The sequence below is a fragment of the Anser cygnoides genome, chromosome 8 (genome assembly GCF_040182565.1).
Source record: "Anser cygnoides isolate HZ-2024a breed goose chromosome 8, Taihu_goose_T2T_genome, whole genome shotgun sequence".
Classification (NCBI taxonomy): domain Eukaryota; kingdom Metazoa; phylum Chordata; class Aves; order Anseriformes; family Anatidae; genus Anser; species Anser cygnoides.
The window spans coordinates 16,570,036-16,582,397 of NC_089880.1; the positions used below are offsets into that span (position 1 = coordinate 16,570,036).

General features: G+C 40.2%; 1 long non-coding RNA gene across 1 annotated transcript; it reads right to left on the reverse strand.

The window, feature by feature from the left end:
* Nucleotides 1-1,916: 1,916 nt before the first annotated feature.
* On the reverse strand, nucleotides 1,917-12,300 carry LOC106034011 (uncharacterized). Its single transcript, XR_007161558.2, has 4 exons — nucleotides 10,758-12,300; nucleotides 9,387-9,528; nucleotides 5,241-5,321; nucleotides 1,917-3,549 (listed from the first exon to the last, which is right to left on the reverse strand). It is a non-coding gene; the product is annotated as an uncharacterized lncRNA (long non-coding RNA).
* Nucleotides 12,301-12,362: the final 62 nt, after the last annotated feature.

The window sequence follows — 12,362 nt, forward strand, 5'->3', positions numbered from 1 at the left end:
TCCAGACATTTGTTACACTCTTTACAAGAAGTACTTTCTTTAGTTTTAACTGCTTCTTACTAGTTTCAGCACATGCCCCCTTCTGTTGAAGGATTTAGTGACTAGCAGTTCTGTATTCATCTAGCCGCCATTACTTTTTACTCATTTTGCCATACAACGTACAAAACAAATACAAACAGCTGCTTTATGATAAGGCACTGCCTCTGCCTTCTACTGGTCTTCTTAAATATCAGGTCAGTGACACCTAGGGCTACACTGCACGCAGTACTGCTCTCCTCACATTGGATCCCCTTGTGTGCCAGCTGTAGTGGCAAAAGTAGGTGCAAGAAATGCCAGTCAGCTGTCCATACCCCTGCAAACTCTATCTCTGAAATAACTCAGGTTGAAAAACAGAAAAATCTCCCTAAAAAAACTTGTTTCTTGGCCTAGGTAATTTCCTTATCCTACGTTACAGCATGTCCCAGCAAACAATTGCCTTGGCGCAACACAGGGGGGGATAAAAACCACTGGGGTTACTCTTCCCAGTAGCTTATTTCTTCAGCTGGATTTGCAGAACTACAGCAATGTTGGTAACATATAATGAAGGAACACGTTTATCATATTCCGATTTTCTGTTAGAAGCAGATCCAGATCCTTGTGAAAATAACCTCTTTTCTTCCTTATGAATGGACTCACAGAGATTTCGCGTAGAATACATCCCCTTTGGTCCTTTTTTTCACCCTAATTTGCAGAACCCTATAACTCCATGTCTACTGGAGGTGTGGGCTGATGTGCTTGTCCTATCAAATCTCTCAAAACTGTTCCTTTACTGCTGTTTTTGGATCTGCTCCTGGAGAATAAAAAGACATTCCAAGTAATCCAGTGGTCTGTGCAATAAACTGTTGTAGATTATCTCCACTGCAGGAGAACCTGCAGTCCTGTACAGCAGCAAGAGATGGATCCCTTCATGGAACAGCTCATATTCTTATCCTTTCCCATTCTCCTGAACAGAAAGTGAGTACAGCTGCAGCTGGTATGTCTTCCTCTGTAGCTCATTTTCTGTATTTTATCCATTTGAATCATATATCCACCACCAAACTTATAACCCCAAGATAGTGAAGCACCTATCCAAAAGCTCATGGCAATGCTGTGCCTAACATCACAAAACTTGGAGACAAGTTGCTGTGGGGCAGGGAATCCTACAGGTCTGTTTCTGTCTTCACTTTGTGCCTTGCAACTCCTTTTGGTGGTGTACCAGAGTTGCTGTAGTCCCTGAAATCTGCAGCACACCTGATTCTCATCCAGTATTTCTAGTACCACAGCACTGAGAGGAGGCAAAGGCTAAGTAGGCAGGACTCTGTGCAGAGCTGACTTTCTTCTGCCACATAAACTCAGGACATGTTTTCCATATCTAGGAATAGTTCTCTTGCTGTCTGATCTCCTGTTCCTTTGGATACAGCAGCAGCTGCATGCACAGTGTACCAGTGGTCTGAGATAGGAAAGCAAGTGTTTCTGCATCTGTCAGGGGGTTTGTGAAGGAATGGATCTCACTTCACCACTTCACCACCTGCTTCTCTAACCTAAATTCTGGGTAAGGGAGGGAGAAAACAATGAGCTTGGGAGCAAGCAGAGAGCGTTCAGAAGTGAGAGGTGACAAGAAGTTCGACAATAAATGAAGGGTTTTCAGGCAGCAGACCTAGATGTGTGCCTGGGAACGTAAAGGGAGACTGGAGAAAACGACTGGGGACCACGATGAGCTAAACAAGTCCTAAGCTAAGGTGGAGTCAGAACTGGCAAAGTCAAATTCATGAAGAGAGTTAATTTTAGGATGAAGATGAATTGAGTCTGTAGGTGGAGAAGGGTAAAGGAAAGTGATATAAGGACTGCATCTGAAAAAGGAAAAACACCACAAAATGTCAAATAATACCACGTCCATTCCAGTTTGTTGTCTGTTTTTGTTTGTTTGTTTAATGCAGAAATCCTGGAAAGCTTCAGAATGTTTCTTTCTTTCCCTCCTCCCCCAGCCTTTTTGCTACGATCCTGCTGTTACCAGGATTCTTTCACCAAACATACACTTTCCCAGTCCCAATGTTTTATTTTTCAAAGTGGTGGCTAGGAATACCGCACAATACCTGCAGGTAGCCAGTTATTTTGGCCATCAGCCTTCACTGATGACTTTAAAAAAATCTCAGGTTTTTAATCTTAGCCAAACTGATTTCTGAGTATTTCCTCCTTAAGATCAGGCTGAGTTATTCAGATTCTTAAGGTGGTGCTCTTCTGGTTATAGTTACACAGTAGAGAAAAAGAAGCATGCATGCATGAGTCATTTGCTTTATTCTTTCTTCACAACAGAACAATAGTTGTATGGTGAAAGTGTTGATAAAGGAATTGGGTAATCTGAATTTAATTCATAATTTTGCTATGTAATTCCCTTGTGATTTAAACCAATGGCTTAGCTTTGTTAAGCCTCAGTTGCTTAAAATGTAAAATGAGTCTGTAAATCTGAGTCATTTTGAGACTACAGTCATTAATCTTGGTTATGGGATAAGAAACTACAGTGGGGAAAACTTTAAGAAAAGTAACTGTGGTTACTGTATAAAATATAATATACTATATAGTATAGTAGAATTCCAAGTAATGACAGGGCATAATCCTGATCAGCTCATAAAAAGGGAACGATTACAAAACTGAAAGAGATCAAACTTTCACTTAAAGATTTGAAATGTGTTTTCCTTCTATACATTGTGGCTGCAACTTATAGTTACGCCACTTCCCTTTTCCTATCAAGCACATTTTCACATCTCATTCTTGCTGTCATTTGTAAGCGAAAGGAAAAGACATCCCATAAAAGTACTACAACAGTAAAGCCACTGGATATCTTTAACAGAGAATTTGTAATATATCACTTTGCTTTTTGCCAAGTGACATAAAAAAGACAATGAAAATTTCTGAAGAACATTCAGAAGACAGACCATAAATGAACAAGACAAAACAAGAGAAATGAACAAGAGACAAAAATTAATAGATGAAGATACATGATCTTCATTAACTTCTTTGGAGAAAAACAAGAGAACATTCTCAGTTTCTCTTTGGAATTCAGGCCCCAACCATACAAAGTGAAAATGTCTCTGTGGACTGATATAAAATGAGCATCTGCCTTGTTTGCTGTAGTGACCACTAGAATTCACAAAGGCTGAATACACACTGTATATTTTGGAGAGGCTGTATGTTATGTTTGGTCTCCATGCATTATCTGAAGACTGCTGGTAGAAAAACACTAATAACTTTCTCTCCTTTTCCTAAATATATATCTTTTCCTTTCTAATATTAGATACTTACAAGATAATTAAAAATGTAAATCATGCTAAAATTACTTTAGTAAATTGGCTAAAATCAATGTGTAAGACTGATCGGATGGGTGAAGTAAGTGTTACTAAAGTCTATTATTTCACGCAATTACCCAAGAGGCCAGTTCTTGGTCCGGCAGAGTTCAAAGGTAAACATGCTTTCAGCTATCACATGAGTAGAAACTTGACGTTGCCAGGCTGGGATGGCTGATGAGCTTTAAAGCTGAAACAAGATATACATAGCTATCACACATCAATAATTATCTTGGCACCAGACACATTTTTATACCATCACATTGCAAACACTTAATCTTAGGTATGATAATAACATAACAGTCCTTAACATGAAGGTCATAATGTGGTATTTCTTCTTAATAAAGACTGAATTAATTAAATTCCTCTCCTGAGCATGCTGGTATGCTAATATACAACACCTAAGAACAGCAGTATGTCATATATAAATGTACTTATATATTTATATAAAATTATATATTTAAAGAAATAAACTGATCATTTCACTGCAATGTGTTTGGCCAGGTAACAACACTACAAATACTCCAGTGAAACATGAGGCAGCCTGTAGCAGTTACCATTCTCTGTGATGAAAGGACATTGCCAAAAAGTGAGATGTATGACCTTATAATGGAATTTGCAGTCCTCAGTAGAGCAGATATACATGACACGGAGTGTTGCATTTAGTTCACTCCCATTGGCAGCCAGCATGCTGGAATTTTAAATTTCTGCAACCTTTTTGTCTTCTCTCAAGTCTGTGCTGTAATGCATCTTTTTGGAGGGACACTGGTGCTGCAGGACAATTGTTTTTTTGCTCCAGACATGTGCCTTTACACATGTGCTGCTCTATCTTCCATAAACCTTTAAGAACTACTCCTATTTACATTTGTGTGCAAGCCTTCAAAGTACATGGTATTTTCATTACACATTTTTTCTGTGACTGCATTACATAGTGTTGGCAACATAAAGTTGCTTCTGTGCATGAACTGATCCTTGATTAAATCAATATGTGGGTAAACTAAATGTAAAATCAGCCTGCTTTCTTCCCGTTTACTTGTATTTAAATTAACAGCTCTCACTAAGGAGAAACTTGGAGCTACCAGTGTCCTTTAATTTTAATGGTGACAGTTTCCTTAGGTATTATCAGGTCACACTACAGACATTAAATATGAACATCTCCCGTTAAAATTGTGAGATATATCCTCATACTAGCATTGCAATCAGAAGCTACCAGCCTAATATTAAAAAAATCAGAACTGAGAATAGCGACCTTCACGGTTTTGAAAAGGAAGTATGTAAGCAGAAGGAGCCTCAGGTGCCTCAGTTATCCTTTTAGCCCAACCACTGAAGAGATTCCTACTGCAATAAATACAATGACATCCTTATAGCACCAAGTTTTTGTAGCTTTCCTTACACGTCCCCTGTCTGCCATATCCTTCAAGATGAGCCCTGGCCTCTTCCAAGCTCCTGAGAAAGAACAGAGCTGCTAAAGAAACAGGGAGTTACCACCTCTGCAGAGCAGATGAGATCCAGGCAGCAAAGATCCAGCCCCCACACAGATCTCAGGAGGGAACCCTTCAGTTGATATGCTGGAATTAACAATGCTATAATCAAGGCTGTGCTGGAAGTGGTTCGGTACAGCTCAGTACAACCAGCTGTGAAAATCACAGGCAGTTCTCCAACCTCCTCTTAAAAATCATTTCCATCATTTGCCTTCTGCTGCATCTCCCTCTCATTGCTCCCTCCCAGGAATTTTGGGTCATCCCTAGCATGAAGCACTATGCATCTGACAAATGCCATGCCCCGCGCTTGCAGAAGTCCCACAAAACTCCTGATTAGTGGAGACTGCCCCAATCTTCATTTTCTTGCATTCTCTCTAGATTCAGGAGTTGGGCAACCTACTCTTTTTAGTGTTGCCAGTTGCACAGATTCCTTTTGTGATCTCACACAAATCAGACAGTTCTCTTCAAGGAGTCTACTCATCTGTGAAGAAAAAAAAAAAAGCAGAGAATAAATATAAAATAATTATCTTCTCCAATGCATTTCTATGCTGCTGAATTAATTTACATACCATTCTGAGGTCTTCAAACAGAAAGCATTCCAGAATTGCAAAGTATCAGGACTCATGAAAGAGATCATTCCAACAGATACTCTGCTGGCTAAACTCTACCTTTGGTTCAAAGACAGCTCATTTCTGTGAAAGCATTGCTCAGGCATATTGAAATCCACAATATAGTGCAGTTGTAGCAGTCATCAATGTTTTTGGAAAATCATACCAGTAAAAGAGACATTTCACAAATGTTAAATGAACAAACAAACAAACAAACAAAAACCACGTTTTATGAACTCCCGACATGGATGAAGTCAAAGCGGATCTAAGTCTATGTATAAGAGAGTTATTTTTTCAGATACTACCAAGCTGCAGCATAATACAGCATGAAGACACAGTTCTAATAACTGTGTTCTTTGTATTCCACAGAGGGAATAAATTATGAGTTTTTAGGTTTAATTCATTGCTATTGATCAAGAAACAATATAGCTCATCTTTGGCTTGTTCCTGTGCACATCTGAAAAACAGCCTGAAAGGAGGCTCTCTCATTAACCTTTTGCTTTCCTCTTAGGATGATCTACAATGAGAATAGCTTTCCTTTTGCAGGTCTAAAATGATATTTATATTTTTCTTCTTTTTTGAAATGAAATCTCTCAGAGCATTACTGTGGCTAATGCATATAAGCCAAGTTAAACTTTAGAAATAATGCTACTCTTCTACTTGTGCAGAGATTATATATGCATAGTCTGGGTTTTAAATCAATTCTATTCACATTAGCTTTAGAAGTTAGCACTATGTTAAAAAAATAAATAAATAAAGGCAATAGGTTCTTCTTCAAGATTGTAGAAACACTGAAAAAGGAGCTTTGCTTGAAAAAAAGCACCAAAATGGGAGCGTTAGACCTACTAGTACAAATCTTTGCTCACTGCTGCCTGGAACAGTTGCTGAGCTTAATTAACAGTTCCTTAATGGAGGAGGATGCTTAATTCTCTTTTATCTTACGAGAAAAGCAGATAAAATGACCTGATTATTTGTGAACTTACAGCCTTTGTGTTATTTTAAAAGCCAGCCCGAGATGGCGATGATGGACAGTGTATTCCTCACAACCATTGGAATGAAAATAATCTAGATACCTTAAAGGAGGCTGTAGCAAGGTGGGGGTTGGTCTGTTCTCCCACGTGCCTGGTGACAGGACGAGGGAGAATGGGCTAAAGTTGCGCCAGGGGAGGTTTAGGTTGGATATTAGGAAAAACTTCTTTACTGAAAGGGTTGTTAGGCATTGGAATGGGCTGCCCAGGGAAGTGGTTGAGTCACCATCCCTGGAGGTCTTTAAAAGACGTTTAGATGTAGAGCTTGGTGATGTGGTTTAGTGGAGGACTTGTTCGTGTTAGGTCAGAGGTTGGACTAGGTGATCTTGGAGGTCTCTTCCAACCTAGATAATTCTGTGATTCTGTGATTCTGCAATCTGTCTGGAAGCCCAGTCCTCAGCACAGGAATGATCTCCCAATCTGTTAAGAGGGTGCTATGCCTGCTACCAAAGTTGTATGCTAGTGCTTCTAATTACAGTCATCAGTTAAAGACCAGATTAGGGATGTAAAATTCTGCAGAAGTGCACGTGACACCACTGGCAAGAAGCAGCCTTTTCTAGCTGCCGTGCCCTAATGGGATTCACCAGTTCTTGGCACAAGAGGCAGCTGCCGGATTTGCACGTCTCACTTTCTTTTGCCTGTGTGATCTCACAATAATGTAACTTTTCATCTGGTTAGAGGCAATTCGGTGCTTCTTTGTTTGTTTTCCAGAGATTTCCAAATGCTACTATCCTAATGCTTGAAGAAATTTGCATAGTTGAAGATTTCTGATTTCTTTTTTAGATATTTTTCATTAGATCCCTGACTGAAAGTAATGATGTAGTTTATGTGGTGGGAAAAAAAAAAAAAAAGAGAGTGAGAGAGAAGGAAAAAGCTAATTGGGAGCTACCATGCTGCAGTACAGCCAACAAACATATTTTGTGAAAGCAACACGAAGAACAAATAGTACAAAGCTCTTACTTGCATGCACAGTCAGAAGCTGGCAGAAAGTTTAAGGGTCATGAAGGCAAACAATTTAAGAGCAAACAGTTTTACAGCCTTTTATTGTAACACTCTGAACAGGATGTTTCTGCCAAAGAAACTATTGTCCTTATGGAACCAAGAAAGACGTACAGGTATATGGAACAAGTCATCATTTTTATAATGAACAAGTACAATATATTTGCAAATATCATTGCCCAGCAACCATAAATTAGTATAGCTTGAAATCAGGAAAGAGTTCAGGAAATGTTATTGGTTCATTTTAACCAATAACAAAATTCCATGTTCTACAGGAAAGCCATAAACTGGAGATTTTTTCTTTAAAGGAGGATTCCTGATCCAGCTCTTGAGAAGCTCTTGAACATGCATAGTCCAAAGGACTGAACTTAAAGCAAGTCTCCCTTATGTGTCTCACCACATTTGCTGGGGAATCAGATTTCAGTATCAAATTTTGATTTGTTTCCCCAGACAGCAATGGCATAGCAGATACTGCTTTGTGAACACTATTACGCAGTTTACATATGCAAATCCAGTCTTTCAGATTGGCGCTACACCTTAGTTAAATACCATTAAAAATGTTGCAGGCCAAATAAAGATGACTTGTAACATAAATAAAGGTGGTATCTCCATGCACTGAATGGATACACTGACAGTCACCAGGTAAGAATTGTCTTGAAAGAGCTATAAGAGCTATACTTTTTCAAAAATTGTAGCTATTTTCTCTATGCAAGATACATCTGCAGATTGGCGCTCCCATGATGCTTCATGATAAAAGCTGTGTTTCTGAGACTGCAGGAATGATCCTTCAAGGACGGGTAGCTAGATGAAGCTATTTTTTTTTAAGACACTAACTAGTGGCTCTGTCAGAATCCTGTGCACGTTTCTTATTGGCTTAATCCAATGTAATTAATTAAAAATAATTCAGTTTATTTAATGTAAATTGGATGAGACACAATTTATAATCTTGGTGTGGAGGAATCATAGAATCATTCAGGTTGGAAAAGACCTCTAAGATCCTCTAGTCCAGCCTTTAACCTAGTACTGGCAAGTCCACCACTAAACCATGTTACTAAGATCTACATCTACACATTTCTTGAAGAGAGTCTCTGGTTTTCCATCCAAGACAAAACTATTTGAAATCAAGGAAGTTCATTGTGGTGTCTCCTAAAATTAAGGAACAAAGTTGTTTACGCCCCTTAGGAAAGATGAACAGAGACTTGATAGAAAACTGGCATTTAAAATGTAAGGACACAGTTATTAACACTATTCTTCCATACTGTGTCTAAATTTCTGATAATCTTTGCTCCTAAGTAAAGAATTCATCCAAGATTATCATGTTTTGCCTAAGAATAAATAAGGAAAGGAAATGAACTGCACTTCTCAGAGTAGCTGTTATCAGACAGACAGGTGGCAAACGACGTGCCAGAATTTACAGGAAACAGTCCAACACAGACCATTAATTCCAACACAGCCTCTACACCCCAAACACCATTAAAGATGTCACTGTTAAGGATTCTAAGAGCCAAGACACCAACAAAACATGTTCTACACAAGGATTTCTGCAACTATAATGAATTGCTGAAAATCCTTCCAAAATGTAGCAGGGAAAACTTATGGAACAGTAAATTGGTATACATAATAATGTGAGAGAACACGAGAGACCTTTAATTGCAATACCTATCTATCTCTATTTTAAATATATATAGATATTAAGTGAGGTTTCACTAGATTTTATTCAGCTTAACAAAACATTCTGTTCATTCATAAAAGCTATTTGTATTTTTAAAGGAAGACAACTTAAATATCATGGACCTGACCTTGGTAATGTGCCTCACTAAGGCTGTGTATGTCACTGAGCTATACTAGTATGTGTCAAAAAAGAAAAGCTCCATGATGCTAGATTTAAAGATATATTGTTGAGTTGCTTACCTGAAAACAGGATTTGTTGTTACTTCTAGGACTTAAGTATTTTTTCTTCATTTTCTCCATTTTTAATGCAGCAATCCAAGCCACATATTTTGCTCTCACCAAATGAAATATTTTCACGTGTCAGGTGGTCTTTGTGACTAAGCTGTGGAGGAAACAGAGTTTAATGTTATGACAATAAGCCTTCCTGGTACCACAAATTTACAAATTCAGCCTCCACAAGCATAACTTTAGTCTTTTTTTTTTTTTCTTGAAATACAGTGTTATTAAAGACACGGTATTGTTAAAGAAGAGTTCTCAACATCTTAATATCACTGTTACAGCACAGGACAGCTGTCAAAGTAGGAGCTCTAGGACTCTAATGAACATCACCATCGATGCTGCTCTGATGTTTGCACCTGTGCTAACTAGTTCTTCCGCTTCAGCTCCCAGTAACTTAATTGTCTGGTATCAACTTGATCCCACCAGCCCCTTTCAATAAAGTGTTCTTTATGAATCAAGCAACCTCGCTTAGAAAACAAAAAATTGCAGTCACAGCTTTCTGCATTCTACTCGTTGACATGCTTCAAGAACTAAGCAATACTGCCTACTTGCCTCTTCTGTTCCACCGAGCAGATTTTTCCCATCCAGAGACCTCATCTAGACAGAGTGATCTCCTGACGTTCAGTGCTTGCCAGTGGCCAAGTTTTGACTAACAGTTTTTAACGTGTATCATCCACAGTTCAGTAACATGGGGAATGGTGCAGCTGCTATCTGAGCTTGGTCATTTAAATTATTAGATATTTATGTAAAGCTGCTCAAGATCTCAAGATACACTTTTGGCTAAGCCATTGGGCAGCCTAGGTGAAACTCAAGCAGAAAATGTACTCATATGTGCGATGTTAAATCTACTGTTGGATTGTTATATATGAAAGAACAAACAAAGCAAGAGAGTAATACCTGAGTATTTCTGAGAGATCTTGCTTTCTTGAGCAAAAGTGACAGCTGAGGAGAGCACACTTGTATCTCACTTTCACTGCTCTCTCTTATAAGAAGAGTGATACTTGTGTCTAACATTTAGCGTAAGTTTCATAGAGACAGATACCAGAGTATTTAGCAAATTCAAATAAACTTATTTGCATGTTACAGAAGGCTTTTCCATCATCACAGGAAACAGTCATGTATCAGCTGTAACAATGGTGTTTTAATAATGTATACTGATTTCATGTGAATCACAAAGCAAGAAGCACCTTTCTGGGGTTGTGAGTTTGGGTGATCATAATGCAACTGGTCCCAAGAAGACAATGCCCGAGATCAGAGTCTAGCCAGTCTCAAAAAGCACAAACATGTTCCTTTGCCACAAGTATCTATGTGAAAAGAACTGGAAATACCCACCTGTTAACTGTGCTGTAAAGAAGATGCTATGCTTGCTCTTTGACATCACTAAGAGTAGCTGATAATGAAAATTAATGGTGATTCATAAAGACGTGTCCTTTCCTAAGAATACTGTAACAGCAGCTTGAGTAATACCGAGATTTACTTAATTAAGGAACATCCCCAGAACTGTTTCATTTGATCACAGTACTTGTGCCTTGTCTTCACCTCCCTCTCCTTCCCAGCTTTACCACAACTGCCTTTGATTAGCATGTCCTTAATAAGCTTCCTTCAAAAAGAAAGCGAAGAGTGGGAAGGTAGGCACTGAGGTGTGGCTAGTAATTTAAAAATTGAAAGGAACAGGGACTGGAAATATATCAGAGAGAGGTGAGAAGCCAAGACATTTCTGTTTGCTGCAGGCAGCATGAGAATCTGGAAAGAGGGCCCAGCATGGGTGCTGCGTTACCACACACATTTCCAGAGAGTGGTTAGATATGTACCCCTGAGCACTGTACCTGTGGCTTAATGCCTCTGTTCACCTCTCAGTAGACAAGACAATTACTTTCAGCACACTGAAGCGCTTTCTTCTTGTAACCTCATAACCATCCAACTCCAGTGTTTCAAAATATGCTTTTCTACTGAGACTCTTGAAGAATATTAGGTAAATGGGGAAATATTATCATATATGTCTTATATATTTGACAGCTTAGATTCTGAAGCTGCATCTAACATAACCTCCTATAAATTCCCTAGTTTCTGAACAAGGTGGCCTCAGAATCACGAGAAAGTACAGGGGGAAATAGTGTGGGGAAGCCTGGAAGCCATACCACTGCCTTCCAGGTGACCTTGATGCTTTAAATTAGGAAATAAGCAAGGAACCTCAGACTTCATCCAACTACATGTTTTATTTATTATGATATTGCAGTAGCACTCAGGGCTCCAGCCATGAATCAGAAACCCATTACGCTATCTCCCATGCAAACACATAATAAACAGACAAGACTTCAAACACCCCTCATTTATCAGCAGCGATGTTTGAAAACTCCTTTGCCTAGGAAGATATGATTTATCTCGAAAAGCAGGGGCATATTTCACATTCGGATGGGAAAACGCCTTTATCCGAGCGGCTCACAGAGGCTGAGGCCAGAGCCGGCTGCCACACAGGGCAGGCTGCCACGGGGAGCGTCCGGCACTGCGCCAGCTGCCCTCGGGTTATGCCTGTCCACGTATCTGGCTGTCCTCAGCTACAGGCCCAGGTGAAGGGAGGCCACCATAGCTGGGGAGGAAAGGCGTGACTAGGTGTGAGAAACAAAATCATCGAGCTGGGCGTGCTTGAGCTAAGAGCTACCAGTAAGGGCGCGAGGGCATCCGCTCAGACACGGCCCAGGGCCAGCCTCTGCCTTCTCTCACGCCGCCGCCTCCTTCCCCTTCCCCTTCCCCTGCGTGCCCGGCGCTCTCCCAGGCCCGGGGGCGCTTGGCGGGGGGAAGGCCTCCCGCCTCCCGCCTCCCGCCTCCCCTCACGGCCCGCCGGCCGCCACCGGCTCCCGCTCCCCTCGGGCGGCGGCAGCGCCCCCGTCCTCCCGCCGGCCACCTCGCCCTAACCCCCTCGGGAGGCTGGGAAGGACG